Consider the following 20,715-nt stretch of genomic DNA (forward strand, 5'->3'; position numbering starts at 1 on the left):
AGCGGCTGTATCAGCCAGCTCGTTACCATGAATTCCCACATGCGAGGACCCAACAAAAACTTCACACTGATGTGTTTTGGAGAATACAGGAGGACCAGCCAATCCTGCACCTCTTGGACAAGTTTATTAGATGGCATCAACTTCTGGAGTGCAGCTAGGGAACTGTGGGAATCACAAATAATATACGAGTCCCCAGTGCTACCTGTATCTAAAAATAAAAATTTAAAATTTCAAAACGCTAAAAATAACATAAATCTCAGCATTAAAAATTAATAGGGAGGCTTAATAGGAGGTTTTGTTTTTAATTGTTCTCTCCACCGACGATACAGAACATCCCAACTCCATTTGCTCATTTTGACCCAACTCTATATACAGCAATCGAGTTACTATGCTCAGAAACATTGGGCCAAGAGGCTACTTTTAAGCTGAACACTTGAGCTGATCTTTTTGTTGTCTCTAACTTGGCAAATATCTAAAGGAGGCCTACACAAGGATGGGAATTTAGAAAATGTAGTTTCCATAACTAGTGGAGTAATAAGGCTACCTCTCTCGCACTAATGTTTAATCCTAACTTCAAGGGCTTAGGCAATGTAGGTACAGTTGGTGCTCTGTCAACAGGATGTTTTATATACTTAAAATTTGGATTATATTGAGAGGTTAGTGCTCGTGACAAAAATCGGAGACCCTGTTCCTCCCTCCGAATGAAAAGTGGAGGAAAACCAGAGTCTACATAAAGGCTCTCAACAGGAGAAGTTTTAAAAGCACCTGTACAAAGACGCAATGCCATATTGTGTACTACATCCAGCTTGCCTAATAAGGTCTTACATGCCAAGCCATAAACCTGAGATCCATAATCAATCTTACTCAAGCATAGGGCCTGATAAATCCTTAATAAAGTAGTATGGTCAGCTCCAAAATTCAGGTTACTAACAAACTTTAAGAATATTGCACCGTTGTTTAACATTTACTGCAGTCTCATTTATATGTTCAGCATAAGTCAATTTTTTGTCAAAAATAATTCTTAAATATTTGACTTTATCGTCATACAACAAGATAGAACCTTCTAAAAATAAGGTTGGAATCTCTTCCCTTCTTCGTGTTCTACAAAAACGTATAGCTTTAGTTTTTTTAGCAGAAAATTTGAAACCTTTACTATTAGCCCAGGTAGTAGCAGCATTAATTGCAATCTGAATTTCAGTACAAGCTTCAACTGCAGTAGTCTACTACTACACCATAACAACAAATATCATCCGCAAATGCTTGACCAGTTACTCCTACAGGGAGATGTTCAAGTAAAAACCATTAATGGCATATTAAAAAAAAGGAAAAAAAGGGTTGGACTAAGCACACTCCCTTGTGGAATGCCTTCTTCCTGAAGATACTCTGATGAGAAGGTAGAGCCAATTCTAACTTTAAGGTACCGGTCAGACAGGAAGTCTTTGGCAAAATTAAACATATTGCCACCAATACGCCATTCAACCAGCTGCATTAAAATACCAGCCCTTCCAGGTAGTATCAAATGCTTCTCCCAGATCAAAGAACACAGCAATGGTTTGATTTTGGACTGCAAAAACATTCTGAATCTCACGTGTGAGACATAATAAGGGGTCCAAAGTACTTCTATTCTTGCGGAAGCCAAATTGCCTCTTCGACAACAGGCCCTTCGTTTCTAATAACCACATCAGACGAAAATTCACCATTCGTTCATAAATCTTGAAAACGCAGCTGGTAAGAGCAATAGGCCTATACCTTTTGGGATGACTAAGGTCCTTTCCAGGTTTCAAAAAAGGAACTATAACAGAGTTTTTCCACAACTTGTATGAAGTCCCTGAGCACCAGAATTTTTCAGAACATCAACAAAGAATTTTTTTGACTCCAGAGGTAAATGAGAAATCATTGCATAAATAATATCATCTTCTCCAGTGATGTTGGAAAAGACAAAGATAAGGCATATTTGAATTCGACAATACTAAATGGAAGGTTGTATGCCTCAGCGTTAGAATAAACAGGCGGATTAACTATAGTCGTGTTTCTAATATTACAAAATTCAGGGGAGTAGTGACTGGGGCTTGAAATGCTTGAAAAGTGCCGAGCAAAGGCCTCTGCCACCTCTCTTGCATCCGATATAACTAACAAGTTGATTTTCAAAATAGGTAAAGGAGAAGGGGAAAATTTCCCTAGTAATTTACGGATTCTATTCCAAACCAGAGAAAGTGGCGAGTTATACTTTAATTCTGATATGTACTTAACGAAGGACTCCCTCCTTGCTTCTTTAAAAACTTGCTTTTCTTAGGCGAGGTTTTTCTTGTATATTATTAACCAAGACAGGACTTCTTCGATATCGAGCGTGACTAGCTCTTGCAATTTTCCTACTCAAGGCACATTTACTATTCCACCATGGTACCAGCGGACGACGGGGTTTCCCTGTGTTTTAGGAATTGACATCATGACCCTCCAATCTATCTATACTAGCGAGATATCGGAGCAGCCGAGGGGCAAGGAAATTCATTGGCCTTACGACTGACTTTGGTATATTTTTCATACAGCTGCCAATCTGCCTCCTTTATCTTCCATTTGGGTAAAGATGGGGAGGGTGTATTTTGTACATACTTAAGATGGATGGGATAGTGGTCGCTCCCATAGAGATTTTCATCCACTGATCACTTTATAGTCTAATCGTAATGATGACGAACATATTGTAATATCAATTGCTGAACTGGAGTTATAGGCTACATTCAAACCCTTGTAGGAGATCCCATCGTTCAGTTAAAACCTACATCATTGCAAATCATAACAATCTTTCAGGTTATAATCCCTGGGTGATCACACCTACCTTCCCCCCACAAACAAAGTGTGTTTTGCATTGAAAATGAATTCCCCATCAGAATGGAAAGGCTGAGCTAGTTGGTCTAAAAGTGATTGCAAATCTTCAACCTCTATTGTCTTGGATTGCCAGCCTGTACACCAATCAGTAGAGTTCCTGAGATACTCCTTTGCCCACTAGCTAGTTAACGGCCGCTACTATGAGCCTAGGTAGGGAGGTTTTGGTATCCAGAAGGTAGTATACCGGTTGTTCAAAGGTATCCCACCACCTTCTTACTGTACACATAACCGTGATCAGTTCCAATTTCTGTGAACTGATAATAAAGCAAGCTTGCCCGATGCCCCTACCTGGGCAATGCAGCGGTATACGTACTACTGATGCCCAATAAACAACGATAGAAATTCTTGCAATATTCTATAACGTTCTGCTGAGACTTTGACAAGATGATGACTGAGGCAACATCAGAAAAAACCTTTTCGGCTTCTGTGTAAGAAGGTTCCATCGAGGTAGAGTGGATCCCGAAATGTGTGCAATTGAAGGGAACAACGCGAGAGTATAGTTCGTTTCGGCAACACCTGACGCTGATGCTCTTCGTACACGAGCTCACGAAGTACTGAAGTTAGTTTCTGAACAGTGAAGTGACTGGTTAGTTAACTGGTTGTGAGAAGAGAGAGAGAGAGACGATCACTGTTAACATCACTGCCAGTACTTTTTTTTGTTATTTGAATTGTAACCGATGAATTAAATAATTTATAATATCATAGTCTGATGGATGTGATAGGTTTATTTCAGCCTGAACTCCGGCAAGCTGCTAACACTTGTGTCGTCAAACAGAGTCCCTTCGGTCTAATCTCCCCCCAGGGGGAGGTGATCAGGGATGAGGTCTGCGGAAGGTCACTGTTGAGGAGAGAGAGAGTCCGCTAATTCCCGCTGTTGTGGTACTATATTTATAGTCGACACAGTAATTCTCAAATTTATGGTACGAGGACATGAAGACGACAATTCTCCGATACTGAACTCGGCTAAGCGTGATTTCAACGTTTGCTGGTGTGTGATAGAGGAGCAATACTAGTGTTCCTGAATTAATATCAGCACGTTAAGATGAAGAATACTTTCATTAAACTTCAATAGGCGTCATTTTTTGAAATTTAATATAACTTGAGAACATCATTTTCTTGTTAACCTTTCTCTCTATCTCTCTCTCTCACACTAAGAGAAGTTTCCGTCATCGATGTACACAACGCGTCCGAAATCATTGACAAACCAAGATAAAATTTATTTTATAATATATATATATATAATATATTCATGAGGAGTTCGTCGTGGACGAGTGGTTTTCGCGCTCGGCCACCAATCCGGTGGTTCGAAGTTCGATTCGCAGCCCGGCCAACGCGGAATCAGAGGAATTTATTTCTGGTGATAGAAATTCATTTCTCGATATAATGTGGTTCGCATCCCACAATAAGCTGTAGGTCCCGTTGCTAGGATGACCAATTGGTTCCTAGCCACGTAAAGATATTTCTAATCCTTCGGGCCAGCTCTCATAGGAGAGCTGTTAATCAGCTCAGTGGTCTGGTTAAATTTACTATGATATACTTAACTTTTTATATTCCCGAGGTTATAGAATATCCAGATTTTTATCTAAGTGAAATAAAATATGAAATTTTATGTCACTTAATATAAGAGTGGTTTATATATACCTATATAAATTATTAATTTCGTCAAATATACGTAGAATTATACCAAGGTATTAATTCCGTCAGAATTTTCCGTGAATATTGAAAAAAAATAACTTGGCTAATGCACCCTAAAATCTTAATCAACAAAAATTGGTGCAATTAATACATAACATATAGCTACACCATTTCAGTGACAGGCGTGTATATTTATTCGTTTAAATGCATTTAACCGTTGAATATTCACCGCCACTTAACAGTATTATACATTACGGTGAATTATATGCGTCAATAAATGTTGGAAACGTGGTATATCATCAGTGGAATAAGATAATTGTATATAATATATATATATATATATATATATATATATATATATATATATATTTTATATATATATATGAAATGTGTTCACCATCAGTGGAAAAATAATGAATATATATATATTTATATATATATATATATAATATATATATATATAATATTACACCATGAGTGCTTATTTCGGTTCTAACTCACTCATAGGCCTACAGACTTTCAGTTACATTCCTTAAAGAGTGAAATGCTTCTTGAGAGAGAGAGAGAGAGAGAGAGAGAGAGAGAGAGAGAGAGAGAGAGAGAGATGCCACTGGTGCATAATACAAGAGCACAGATCGGTCAAATTCTAGGTCTATATTTTCAGTGATTATTTAAATAAAACAAAAATCGTACAAATTTGAAGAAAGTTAGACAGACTTATACAGTGTCCAATTTCAGATAAATCTGGACTGTTTTCTCTTTTCATGATCGAGATCATGGCCTTTATAGATTCGAAATTATGGCTGACTGATTACAGAGAACTTACCAAGGGTTATCAATGAAATAGATCTTTTTTTTTTTTTTTTTTTTTTTTTTTTTTTTTTGCGTGAACAAAAACTGGGCTTCTATGGGGTCGATCTGCCACAGAGATTCAGGTCACGTTTGTTCAAGAAGCCACGAAAAAAGAAACAGTTAAAGTATAAACTCTCCGTAACTTAATAGGGGGTGTGGTGGGGGAGTGTTTACAGTTAAAAGGTCTGGGAAGAGAAGATATGACTGGGGGTGGTGTTGCCCTTCAAACACAGACCCTTCCCTCCACCCCAAAAAACCAAGGAATATAAAAGAAGTGTGATGGGAACTGACAATATAATCGATCAATTAACCCAACTTCAATATGCTACAGTAAGGGCGATCATCCCCATTTGGATCATGCTTTACTCGACTTCTTGTAAGGACCTGAGCAACAGAAAAGGAAAAAAAGTTTCAAGGACTGCAATGATGACACGGAGAAACAAGACAGGTGTAAATGGGCAATTTTTAGGGAGCTGAAAAAAGTAACATTCTGTTTCCTCTTTTGAGATGTGTCGTCACTACCTTCTCCAAGTCTCTTGTGGCTGCACATTAGACCAGAATTCGTAAGTTCCCGAAGTGCCTTTTCTGAAACAAGTGCACTCCCTAAATCCTTGCTGCCAAGCCGTCTAAGAAGGTTATGACAATCACCCATTCAACAAATTTAGGTGCCATGATGTTGAAACAGCACATAGCAGCCACCAAGCAAGAAGAGAAGGAAAAATTCAAGGAACTGGAAAAAAAAAAAAAAAACAAGGATCTCTTTCAATCATTCCATCCCGGCTGATTGGAAGGACTCGCTGCGACGGGAAATTTACGAAAAACTACGTAGGAATACAGATGCCTTGAAAAGGAAACTCGATAGAAAACTAAAAAATCTTATTTATAGCAGTGATTGGACTAAATTGTGCACGTCAAGATTGTGTTGTAAACCTATAAGTAAACAAAATAAGTGAAAATATTGTGAGTGCGCTTGGATATGGTTTATCTTTCTCATAAGTCGACCTTCTGCTTAATGACTGCGTCATCCCTAAGTAATTGAAAAATATTGTGATCTTCCTCAAAATCATGTTGACATGATTAAAGGTATTGTTTACGGAGCTGCCAACGTTAAGCATGAAAGTAACTTCCCTGCTCGCTATAAGAAAAGTTTGACCGATCTTAAAAAGGACAATACTATCCACATTACAAATACGGATAAGTCAAATAGTATAGTAATTTTTAGATAAAGCTGACTACAATATCACGTATGCAAGCCTTACTGGATGATGATGTGAACTTATAAAAAAACTAACAAAAAATCCCCTTGATCAAGTCATAAAACTTCAATAGCACAGTGAAAAATATCCTTAAAGATAAAACAGAACTACTAGGCAAATTGTCAGTCAAATCTCCTTCGCTACCTTACCTGTACGGATTAGTCAAAACGCACAAAGAAAATAACTATATGCGGCCTATTATCAGTAATGTTGGTTCAATTTCATATAAACTTTCGAAATATATCACTAGATCTAGTCCCCGTTACTTGTACATTTATATTCCTGTAAAGCGGTATAGATATGTTGATGATATTTTAGCTGTTTTGCCTGGTTATTTAATTTAGAGAGTAAATCATTTACATCAATACTGACAGGCAAAACAGCTAAAATATCATCAATATATCTATACCGCTTTACAGGAATATAAATGTACAAGTTTGAGAGGAGAGGCGATAAATGGTCGCCCATTGCCATGCCAAATATTTGTTGATAAAATTCACCATTGAATATAAACTTACAATCACAAATGCACAACCTAGTAGTGAAATAATGTGACTTATGGGTAGAGGTAATTCATGCTGCGTTAGTTCATTACTAAGATATTCTAAAATAGAGTCTATAGGGACTTTAGTAAAAAGAGAACATACATCAAAACTAACGAATCTATTAGTGGGGCAAAGAGTAATTTTGTTTAATTTATCAACTAAATCTAGAGAATTATATATATGAGAATCGGAGATGGTTCCAAGTAACGGGGACTAGATCTAGTGATATATTTCGAAAGTTTATATGAAATTGAACCAACATTACTGATAATAGGCCGCATATAGTTATTTTCTTTGTGCGTTTTGACTAATCCGTACAGGTAAGGTAGCGAAGGAGATTTGACTGACAATTTGCCTAGTAGTTCTGTTTTATCTTTAAGGATATTTTTCACTGTGCTATTGAAGTTTATGACTTGATCAAGGGGATTTTTTGTTAGTTTTTTATAAGTCACATCATCATCCAGTAAGGCTTGCATACGTGATATGTAGTCAGCTTTATCTAAAATTACTATACTATTTGACTTATCCGTATTTGTAATGTGGATAGTATTGTCCTTTTTAAGATCGGTCAAACTTTTCTTATAGCGAGCAGGGAAGTTACTTTCATGCTTAACGTTGGCAGCTCCGTAAACAATACCTTTAATCATGTCAGCATGATTTTGAGGAGGATCACAATATTTTTCAATTACTTAGGGATGACGCAATCATTGTTATGAAGAAAGATAAACCATATCCAAGCGCACTCACAATATTTTCACTTATTTGTTTACTTGATAGGTTTACAACACAATCTTGACGTGCACAATTAGTCCAATCACTGCTATAAATAAGATTTTTTAGTTTTCTATCGAGTTTCCTTTTCAAGGCATCTGTATTCCTACGTAGTTTTTCGTAAATTTCCCGTCGCAGCGAGTCCTTCCAATCAGCCGGGATGGAATGATTGAAAGAGATCCTTGTTTTTTCCAGTTCCTTGAATTTTTCCTTCTCTTCTTGCTTGGTGGCTGCTATGTGCTGTTTCAACATCATGGCACTAAATTTGTTGAATGGGTGATTGTCATACCTTCTTAGACGGCTTGGCAGCAAGGATTTAGGGAGCACTTGTTCAGAAAGGCACTTCGGGAACTTAAGACGAATTCTGGTCTAATGTGCAGCCACAAGAGACTTGGAGAAGGTAGTGACGACACATCTCAAAAGAGGGGAAACAGAATGGTTACTTTTTCAGCTCCCTAAAAATTGCCCATTTACACCTGTCTTGTTTCTCCGGTGTCATCATTTCGCAGTCCTTGAACTTTTTTTTTCTTTTCTGTTGCTCAGGTCCTTACAAGGGGGGGGTGGGGAAACAAAAACAGGTTTTTTTTTCGAGTAAAGCATGATCCTAAATGGGGATGATCGCCCTTACTGTAGGCATATTGAAGTTGGGTTAATTGATCGATTATATTGTCAGTTCCCATCACCACTTCTTTTATATTCCTTGGTTTGGGGTGGAGGGAAGGGTCTGTGTTTGAGGGGCAACACCACCCCCAGTCATATCTTCTCTTCCCAGACCTTTTAACTGTAAACACCCTCCCCCCACACCACCCCCCATAATTAAGTTACGGGAGAGTTTATACTTTAACTGTTTCTTTTTTCGTGGCTTCTTGAACAAACGTGACCTGAATCTCTGTGGCAGATCGACCCCATAGAAGCCCAGTTTTTGTTCACGCAAAAAAAAGAAAAGAAAAAAAAGATCTATTTCATTGATAACCTTGGTAAGTTCTCTGTAATCAGTCAGCCATAATTTCGAATCTATAAAGGCCATGATCTCGATCATGAAAAGACAAAACAGCTCCAGATTTATCTGAAATTGGACACTGTATAAGTCTGTCTAACTTTCTTCAAATTTGTACGATTTGTTTATTTTAAATAAATATCTGAAAATATAGACCTAGAATTTGACCGATCTGTGCTCTTGTATTATGCACCAGTGGCATCTCTCTCTCTCTCTCTTTCAAGAAGCATTTCACTCTTGAGGGAATGTAACTGAAAGTCTGGTAGGCCTATGAGTGAGTTAGAACCGAAAATAAGCACTCATGGTGAATATTATATAATATATATATATAGTATATATATATATATATATATATATATATAGATATATATATATATATATAGATATATATATATATATATATATATATGTATATACATATATACTATTATAATATCATATACTATAAAAATATATATCATATATATATACATCATATATATATATATATATATATATTATATATATATATATATATATATATATATATATATATATACATTTTCCATTGATGGTAAAACACATTTCATATATATATATATATATATATATATATATATATATATATGCACAATTAATCTTATTCCACTTATGATATACCACGTTCCAACATTTATTTTGTTACATAATTCACCGTAATGTATAATACTGCTAAGTGACGGTGAATATTCAACGGTGAGATGCATTTAAACGAATAAATATACTGACGCCTGTCACTGAAATGGTGTAGCTACATTTTATGTATTTATTTGCACCAATTTTTGTTGACTAACATTTTAGGGTGCATTAGCCAAGTTATTTTTTTTCAATATTCACGGAAAATTCTGACGGAATTAATACTTTGGTATAATTCTGCGTATATTTGACGAAATTAATAATTTATATAGGTATATATAAACCACTCATATATTAAGTGAAATAAAATTTCATATTTTATTTCACTTAGATAAAAATCTGGATATTCTATAACCTCGGGAATATAAAAAGTTTAGTATATCATAGTAAATTTAACCAGACCACTGAGCTGATTCACAGCTCTCCTATGAGGGCTGGCCCGAAGGATTGGATATTTTTACGTGGCTAGGAACCAATTGGTCACCTAGCAACGGGACCTACAGCTTATTTGTGGGATGCGAACCACATTATATCGAGAAATGAATTTCTATCACCAGAAATAAATTTCTCTGATTCCGCGTTGGCCGGGCTGAGAATCGAACTTCGAACCACCGGATTGGTGGCCTAGCGCGAAAACCACTAGTCCAACGACGAACTCCTCATGAATATAATTATATAATATATATATATATATATATATATATATATATATATATATATAAATTAAATTTTTATCTTGGTTTGTCAATGATTTCGGACGCTTTGTGTACCTCGATGAACGGAAATTTCTCTTAGTGTGAGAGAGAGATAGAGAGAAAGGTTAACAAGAAAATGATGTTTTCATGTTATATTAAATTTCACAAAAATGACGCCTATTAAAGTTCGATGAAAGTATTCTTCATCTTAACGTGCTGATAAAATTCAGGAACACTAGTATTCTCTCTCTCTCTCTCTCTCTCTCTCTCACACACACACACACACACACAAACGTTGAATCACGCTTAGCGTCAGTATCGGAGAATTGTCGTCTTCATGTCCTCGTACCATAAATTTGAGAATTACTGTGTCGACTATAAATATAGTACCACACCAGCGGGAATTAGCGGACTCTCTCTCTCCTCAACAGTGACACCTTCCGCAGACCTCATCCCCTGATCACTCCCCCTGGGGGGAGATTAGACCGAAGGGGACTCTGTTTGACGACACAAGTGCTAGCAGCTGCCCGGAGCAGGGCTGAAATAAACCTATCACATTCATCAGACTATGGTATTATAAATTATTTAATTCATCGGTTACAATTCAAATAACATAAAAAATTACTGGCAGTGATGTTAACAGTGATCGTCTCTCTCTCTCTCTCTCTACCCTTTCAGACCAGTAACTAACCAGTCACTTCAGAAGTTCAGTTCGGAACTAACTTCAGTACCTCGTGAGCTCGTGTACGAAGAGCATCTGCGTCAGGTGTTGCCGAAACGAACTATACTTTCGCGTTGTTCCCTTCAATTGCACACATTTCGGGATCCTCTCTACCTCGATGGAACCTTCTTACACTGAAGCCAAAGGTTTTCTGATGTTGCCTCAGTCATCAGTCTTGTCAAAGTCTCAGCAGAACGTTATAGATATTGCAAGAATTTCTATCGTTGTTTATGGGCGATCAGTAGTACGTATACCGCTGCATTGCCCAGGTAGGGGCATCGGGCAAGCTTGCTTTATTTATCAGTTCACAGAAATTGGAACTGATCACGGTTATGTGTACAGTAAGAAGGTGGTGGGATACCTTTGAACAACCGGTATACTACACTTCTGGATACCACAACCCTCCCTACCTAGGCTCATAGTAGCGGCCGTTAACTAGCTAGTGGGCAAAGGAGTATCTCAGGAACTCTACTGATTGGTGGACAGAGCTGGCAATCCAAGACAATTAGAGGTTGAAGATTTGCAATCACTTTTAGACCAACTAGCTCAGCCTTTCATTCTGATGGGGGATTTCAATGCAAAACACACTTTGTGGGGGGAAGGTAGGTGTGATCACCGTGGGCTTATAACTGAAAGATTGTTAGATTGCAATGATGTAGTTTTAATGAACGATGGCTCTCCTACAAGGGTTGATGTAGCCTATAACTCCAGTTCAGCAATTGATATTACAATATGTTCGTCGTCATTACGATTAGACTATAAGTGGTCAGTGGATGAAAATCTCTATGGGAGCGACCACTATCCCATCCATCTTAAGTATGTACAAAATACACCCTCCCCATCTTTACCCAAATGGAAGATAAAGGAGGCAGATTGGCAGCTGTATGAAAAATATACCAAAGTCAGTCGTAAGGCCAATGAATTTCCTTGCCCCTCGGCTGCCTATGAATATCTCGCTAGTGTAATGAGGGGCAATGATGTCAATTCCTAAAAGATCAGGGAAACCCCGTCGTCCACTGGTACCATGGTGGAATAGTAAATGTGCCTTGAGTAGGAAAATTGCAAGAGCTGGTTACAAGCGATATCGAAGACGTCCTGTCTTGGTTAATAGAATAATATAGAAGAAAAACTTCGCCAAAGAAAAGCAAGTTTTTAAAGAAGCAAGGAGGGAGTTCTTCGTTAAGTACATATCAGAATTAAAGTGTAACTCGCCACTTTCTCTGGTTTGGGATAGAATCCGTAAATTACTAGGGAAATTTTCCCCTTCTCCTTTACCGATTTTGAAAATCAACTTGTTAGTTATATCGGATGCAAGAGAGGTGGCAGAGGCCTTTGCTCGGCACTTTTCCAGCATTTCAAGCCCCAGTCACTACTCCCCTGAATTTCGCAATATTAGAAACATGACTATAGTTAATCCGCCTGTTTATTCTAACGCTGAGGCATATAACCTTCCATTTAGTATTGTCGAATTCGAATATGCCTTATCTTTGTCTTCTCCAACATCACCTGGAGAAGATGATATTATTTATGCAATGATTTCTCATTTACCTCTGGAGTCAAAAAAATTCTTTGTTGATGTTGAAAAATTCTGGTGCTCAGGGACTTCATACAAGTTATGGAAAAACTCTGTTATAGTTCCTTTTTTGAAACCTGGAAAGGACCTTAGTCATCCCAAAAGGTATAGGCCTATTGCTCTTATCAGCTGCGTCTTCAAGATTTATGAACGAATGGTGAATTTTCGTCTGATGTGGTTATTAGAAACGAAGGGCCTGTTGTCGAAGAGGCAATTTGGCTTCCGCAAGAATAGAAGTACTTTGGACCCCTTATTATGTCTCACACGTGAGATTCAGAATGTTTTTGCAGTCTAAAATCAAACCATTGCTGTGTTCTTTGATCTGGGAAAAGCATTTGATACTACCTGGAAGGGCTGGTATTTTAATGCAGCAGGTTGAATGGCGTATTGGTGGTGGCAATATGTTTAATTTTGCCAAAGATTCCTGTTCTGACCGGTACCTTAAAGTTAGAATTGGCTCTACCTTCTCATCAGAGTATCTTCAGGAAGAAGGCATTCCACAAGGGAGTGTGCTTAGTCCAACCTTTTTTAATATTGCCATTAATGGTTTACTTGAACATCTCCCTGCAGGAGTAACTGGTCAAGCATTTGCGGTTGATATTGTTGTTATGTGTAGTAGAGCTACTGCAGTTGAAGCTTGTACTGAAATTCAGATTGCAATTAATGCTGCTACTACCTGGGCTAATAGTAAAGGTTTCAAATTTTCTGCTGAAAAAACTAAAGCTATACGTTTTTGTAGAACACGAAGAAGGGAAGAGATTCCAACCTTATTTTTAGAAGGTTCTATCTTGTTGTATGACGATAAAGTCAAATATTTAAGAATTATTTTTGACAAAAAATTGACTTATGCTGAACATATAAATGAGACTGCAGTAAATGTTAAACAACGGTGCAATATTCTTAAAGTTGTTAGTAACCTGAATTTTGGAGCTGACCATACTACTTTATTAAGGATTTATCAGGCCCTATGCTTGAGTAAGATTGATTATGGATCTCAGGTTTATGGCTTGGCATGTAAGACCTTATTAGGCAAGCTGGATGTAGTACACAATATGGCATTGCGTCTTTGTACAGGTGCTTTTAAAACTTCTCCTGTTGAGAGCCTTTATGTAGACTCTGGTTTTCCTCCACTTTTCATTCGGAGGGAGGAACAGGGTCTCCGATTTTTGTCACGAGCACTAACCTCTCAATATAATCCAAATTTTAAGTATATAAAACATCCTGTTGACAGAGCACCAACTAGACCTACATTGCCTAAGCCCCTTGAAGTTAGATTAAACATTAGTGCGAGAGAGGTAGGCCTTATTCCTCCACTAGTTATGGAAACTACATTTTCTAAATTCCCTCCTTGGTGTAGGCCTCCTTTAGATATTTGCCAAGTTAGAGACAACAAAAAGATCAGCTCAAGTGTTCAGCTTAAAAGTAGCCTCTTGGCCCATGTTTCTGAGCATAGTAACTCGATTGCTGTATATAGAGATGGGTCAAAATGAGTAAATGGAGTTGGGATGTTCTGTTATCGTCGGTGAGAGAACAATTAAAAAACCTCCCTATTAAGCCTCCCTATTAATTTTTAATGCTGAGATTTATGTTATTTTTAGCGTTTTGAAATTTATTTTTAGTAGTACAGGTAGCACTGGGGACTCGTATATTATTTATTGTGATTCCCACAGTTCCCTAGCTGCACTCCAGAAGTTGATGCCATCTAATAAACTTGTCCAAGAGGTGCAGGATTGGCTGGTCCTCCTGTATTCTCCAAAACACATCAGTGTGAAGTTTTGTTGGGTTCCCTCCCATGTGGGAATTCATGGTAACGAGCTGGCTGATACAGCCGCTAAGCATGCATCTTCCTCCCGGGCCTCCCACTCTGTGAGGGTTCCCTGTGAAGATTTTAAATTTTTTATTAAATCATTTTGTAGGACTAAGTGGCAGAATCACTGGTCCAACTTAAATAGTAATTTAAAGCTGAAATCGCTCAGACCTTCTGTTCATCCCTGGTCCCCTTCTGTTGGGATGGATAGAAGATCTACTATGAGATTCAGGGCCTATGTAACACGGTTTTTTGGACTTTGCTCCTTATCAAAGCATCGGATGTAGCTGAAAGTTGACATATGTATATTGTACAACCACACACAAATTTTGTCACCATTATCAATAACCTAAACCCGATAGTTTTGATTTTTATAGAGTAAAAATGAACTAGCCGACGCCATGGCCAATGTTAAACGAGCCATGAGTCGAAAAACATTCATTACGTAAGCAAGGTAAACACACCGTTTTACGAAATGTTGCTCCGCCCATCCACCAGACAGAAAAACCCATAGCAGTCAAGAATGGCTAACAGGATTTGGAATTGTCCCCGTGGTTGCGAAACTGCATTTGTCTTACGACTTACAACTTTATACAGTCAAGAAAAAGCCCGTGGCCATACTTACTGTAGCCTGAATAGGTAATTATTCAGTTTCTAGTTTAAATCCAATGTTTATGGTCTGATTTGTATTTAGCGTAACGTGATTATAATACTTGTAATGTCATTCAGGATTTTGAACATTTCCATTAACTATTCACTATGCCACTAAGAGAGAGGGAAAGGGAGAGATTGTATGTAAACAGTTTTTATATAACTATTTTTGTTAAAATAAGATTTTTATCCAAAGTAAATACAAGCTTATATGTGCTAAAATCTCCAGCAGACGGATCATCCGATATAATTTTTTTCTTTAGGCCGTACGACCGTGTTGGATATAAAGACTTTATGAATGACGGAACGATACATAGAAGTGGGTGGGGTATCTGTCCTAGTGTAGTAATACTACTGTAGCAGTAGTGCTACCGCAACAGTAGTAATAGCAGTAAACGTTTAGGCCAACTGCTGGGATTCTTGAGGATCATTTAGCACTTCTTACAACTACTCGAGAAATGAGTTTTTAAAGCCAGAAGGTTAATTTTCTAATCCATCAATGCCCATGATAGCCTTCAGTGTTATCCTGAATTATAACGAGGCCAAAGTGGGTGGAGCCTCATGTAGTCATCATTCTGACGATAATTACTGGTGAAGGTTTAAAGCCAAAATACGGTACCGGCTATTTTTTTTTCTTTTCAGTAAATAGGTAGATAGCCAATAAATAAAAATTGCTTGACATTGGATATAGCAGTTATCAAATCAAGCTTGTCTACTATGTTTTTGAAAATTACCAACTATTCCCTACATCTTGTCAATCTGATTGTGACATATAAAGTAGACTGTAATTTCTTAGACACTTATTTTGGGAGTTAGACTTAAGTAAATCAAAGTGGTTTTGTATTCATTAACATATTTTGTTGGTTTGTTCATTATGACAATTATCAGTGGAGAGGTTCAGAGTTCATAAAGGTGTACTGCTTTGCTTGTATTTAAATTTTTATGTCATTGTTGCCATATAGGTCTAGGCCTTTCGTTTACGGTAAATAGCCGAATCAGCAATCAGAGACAAAGGGAAGAAATGCTGTCATAAGTTTTCGTAACGAGTGCATTCGGAACCTTTTCTCCGAGTAAGTTGGCCCGTCTTCGAAAAGTCACTTTTACATTATAAGTACCAAATTTATTCAACCTACGGAATGCAGAATACAGTCAAAAGTTATGTGTAGATATAATGTGTATTCTGAATACGCGTTATATTTATGAAATGCATAGATAAAAAGTTATTGCGCAAAAACCGTGTTACAGAGGCCCTGAATCTCATAGTAGTATAGTTTTAATGTGCCTGCGTATAGGGGTGGTACGTTTTTTTAACACAGGTATCTTTTAACTAGTGGAGCAGAGAGGCAGGTTCCTCAATTCTCCAGTTGCAATGTTGGTATTACAGTGAGGCATATATTTGTCGACTGTCCTCTATATTTTAATCATAGACTTCGGTTTGGTTTCACCAACAAACTTTTATCAGATATTTTAGGAGAGGGTGCTCCCCCAGAGGAGATTTTAAAATTTTTTAAGGAAATTCATTTGTTTTATGATATTTAATTGAGTATTTTAATATGAATTTGATTTTAATCATTTGGATTAATTATATAAGTGTACCTTTTATTAGTAAATATATCCAGTCGATATATATGCACTGAATGGCCTTCAGCTCCGGCACGTGGCATATGGCCACAAATTTTATAAATTCATTCATTCACTCATCATCTTCACTTACCTGTGATGTATACATCATGGAAAAAGAAATTCAAATATTAAGGGTAACCGAACGTATCACATTTAGAAAGGCAAAAGAGAGTGTTGAATCAGTACATTAGACCAGGAATATCTTTTTCCTAGCGTTGCTGCCAACCGAAGAAGGAATACCAATGTTACCAAAAGCAATGTAAATAAAAGACCAGTGACGACTTGTACTCATGCCTCTTTGGAGGCGGTGCCAGTGATTGCTGGTGCTCATGCCTCTTTGGAGGCTGCGCCAGTGATTTCTGGCACTCCTGCCTCTTCGGAGGCTGCGCCAGTGATTTCTGGCGCTCCTGCCTCTTTGGAGGCAGTGCCAGTTGATTCTGGCACTCCCGCTTCTTTGGAGGCAGTGCCAGTGATTTCTGGCACACTTGCTTCTATGGAAGCAGAGCCAGTGATTTCTGGTACTCCTGCCTCTCTGGAGGCTGTGTCGGGGGTACCTGGCACTCCCGCCTCTCTGGAGGCTGTATCACCTGTCAATGCTTTCGAGGATACACCAATATCTGATCCTCACACCCCTCCGCAGGCGACACCAGCTTTGGCTGCTGTTCCTGAGAATGATAACCCTCTAAAAAGGAAGGCAGCCTTAAACAATCTGTCTCCTTCCAGGAAAAAAGAGCAAGGTTGTAAGCTGAAAGCTCTTAAAAGAGGCTCTAATTTAACAGACTCTAAAGGAAAGTAAAATTCATTTATTTTCTCCAGTGGAACTGTCACGGATTAAGAGCTAAATGGGAAGAACTAAGGCTGCTCATATCAGAGGTGTCTCTTGTTTGTGTAGCTCTGCAGGAGACCATGATCGGCAATGATACGCGCCCCAGCCCAAGAATATACATCCTATCATTCCACCTATAATTTGGATAATGAAAGCCATGGTGGTGTCGTTTTATATGTTTGAAATGACACCCCACAAAATCCTATTAATATCCAATCAGCATTGCAAGTGATAGGTGTGCAGATCCATTTGCAAAGAAAATATACAGTATTGGGAAGACTTCGTTAGGTGGTAGATAGAGAGAGCATTGATTGATTGATTGACACAATCAATCAATCAATGTTCTCTCTATCTACCACCTAACGAAGTCTTCCCAATCAATGAATTTAAATCTCTTATTCAACAGTTACCACGTCCTTTTGTTATTTTGGGAGATATGAATAGCAGAAACCCTCTTTGGGGTGACATCGTCACCAATCAGAGAGGAAGATTCTTAGGTTCCATCATAGAAGATGAAAATGTGGGGATTCTCAACTCTGGGGAGTCTACACATTTTCATGTTCAAACAGGCACGTTATCAGCAATTGATTTCTCTATATGTAGTGATGACAGTCTTATTGACTTTAATTAGAGAGTTATAAATGATAGATTTACCAGCGACCATTTCCCAATAGTGGTGAGTGTAGCATCAAGCCCTCCATCTTCAAGGCTACCTAAATGGAACATTGGTAAAGCTGATTGGGCAGCATTCCAGGAGCACAGCTCGATAGATGACTCTGCTGGTGACTTTCCCTGTGTAGATGATGCTCTTGACTTTTTGAATACAATAATGTTCTCAGCTGGTCTTCAATCTATACCTAGGACTTCGGGCATATTTATCCGCTGACCAGTTCCTTGGTGGACTCGTAAATGCCAGGAAACTCACAGAACTATGAGATCTGCTTTCACCAGATACCGCAGACGAAAATGTGAGTATTACCGTGTTGAATTTCGAAAAGCAAGAGCTCATTTTCGCAAGGAAATCAAAAAAGCACGAAAAGAATCTTGGACAATATTCATATCTTCACTAAATTCGAAAACTCCCCTGACTCTAGTTTGGAAGAGAGTTAGAAAAATAGCAGGCAAGTTCACTCCTTGTCAGCCTCCAGTTATCAAGATCAATGGTTGCGAGGTGGAAGACCCCTAGTTAGTGGCAAATGAGTTTGCTAATCATTTTGCTAATGTTGCGAAAAAAAATGATGATAGACCCTATTCGTAAGATTATCGCAAGTCTAACATAACCAACCGACTTAGCGTAAGATTATCGCAAGTCTAACATTACCTCATAGGGCGCCTTATTATACAAGGCAACAGCCCAAATAATAATTATATATCATATATATATATATATATATATTAACCACATATTACAACATTCTACCATATACTCTTTAAGTGAATTAAAGGTATCCTTTTCATGTTGTATAAGATTTGTATGCAGTATATAACTGCATTATTCTTTCAAGAAATGTTTGATTTCAATTGAACAGTATATGGACCCACTGAAAACAAAAAGTCAATGTAACTTTTTGTATTTTTTCTTTACCACACCTTGCTTCACTTAAATTATTGCCATCGCAATTCCAGAAACTTTATCAGCACCTGCATTTCTTTAATGAATAAAGGAATTATACATTATGTAATGGTTTTATTCATTCAAGAAAGCCAGGCGCCGATACTGTTTTCGGAATTAACAAGCTCGTTCAAAGAGTCATAAGTGTTCGTCTGACTGATACCGGAAACTACCCATTTATGCTTCAAGATTTGACAGCCCCAGGGGAAATATGCTTCTGGCTTCTCTACAGATGCCACTCTACATCAGTATACCATGAGAGACAGCACAAGAGATCTATGTATGTACAGTGAATCATTAACGTGCAATTTTTTATTATTAAACAGGCACCGAACGGCAATATTCCAATTATCCCTGGGAATGTATTATAGTTAGATTGTTTTTTCCATACCTGAATTGAGAGAGAGAGAGAGACCTATAATCGCCTATCACACCACTCATGAAGGCTGTCTGTCTGACTGAGTGACTCCAGGAGACTATAAAAGGGATCGGTGACTCAGAACCACCTCGTACCAATCAACAACAGCAGAATAATGATACACAACACAATAACGACAATAATAGCAATATTGATCAGGAGAGCAATTGCATAAAGTGAATACTAAGAATTATCTTTACAAGGTAATTCGAGAGAATTGCCAGATTTCCAAGACTTATTGACCCTGCTAAGTACTTTTGAGCAAGAAGAAGTTTTCCCTTCGTCTCCTCCAAGGTTTTCACTTTTTTATTTGTTCGGTGTTTTTTCACCGCATGGAGCCAGTGGTTATCCAGCAACGGGACCAACGGCTTTATACGTGACTTCCGAACCACGGCGAGAGAAATGCACATCTCTGACCCCTCAATGAAATACCCGAGAATCGAACTCGCAACCACCGAGGGGCCAGACCAAGACCAAACCGACCATGCCACTGAGGCGCTTTCCAAGGTTTTCATGATAATCTCTCTCTGCAATATCTAGAATGACTGTTTGGCAGACAAAGATTGCCTGCCTACCACCATCACCTTCCAAAGACATACACACACACACACACACACACACACACAGTATCCATGTATTGATATGGTCGTGGCGCCCATCTCGAACGTTTCAGTTCAGTTTCTTCAACATTTAAGGTGAGTTTACACTAGGTTTCACCTCACACTGTATACACAATACTCATCACCAACTCCTCCCAAATTCTTTTTAGCCCCGCCCACTGGATTGCTTATTAGGATGAGTTAGTGGTGTGGCGTGACTCTTGATGAGCAGTACAGTAGGCGGGGCTAACAAGAATTTGGGAGGAGTTTGTGATGAGTCTTAAGCATGCAGCGTGGGGTGAAGCCTAGTGTTAACTCACCGTTACAAAGACCAGATTCAAGTGTCCATTCCAGCACGCAGCAGCTGCGATAAAAAGATGGAATGGCGATTGGTCGCCTGTCTGTCTGGAAGTCTCTGAGAGCAGAATATTCCACCCCTTCTTTCACTTCCAGTGATTCCATTTTGTTTTCACTCGCTCAATTTGAATGGGTGCATTTAATACATTCAGTATGAGAAATCATTCTCAGTAAGAACTCTCGCATCTTTTTTTTTATCTTTTATTATAAAAGTAACAATATCTATATATATAATATTAT

The sequence above is a fragment of the Macrobrachium nipponense genome, chromosome 32 (assembly GCF_015104395.2).
Source record: "Macrobrachium nipponense isolate FS-2020 chromosome 32, ASM1510439v2, whole genome shotgun sequence".
Lineage (NCBI taxonomy): Eukaryota > Metazoa > Arthropoda > Malacostraca > Decapoda > Palaemonidae > Macrobrachium > Macrobrachium nipponense.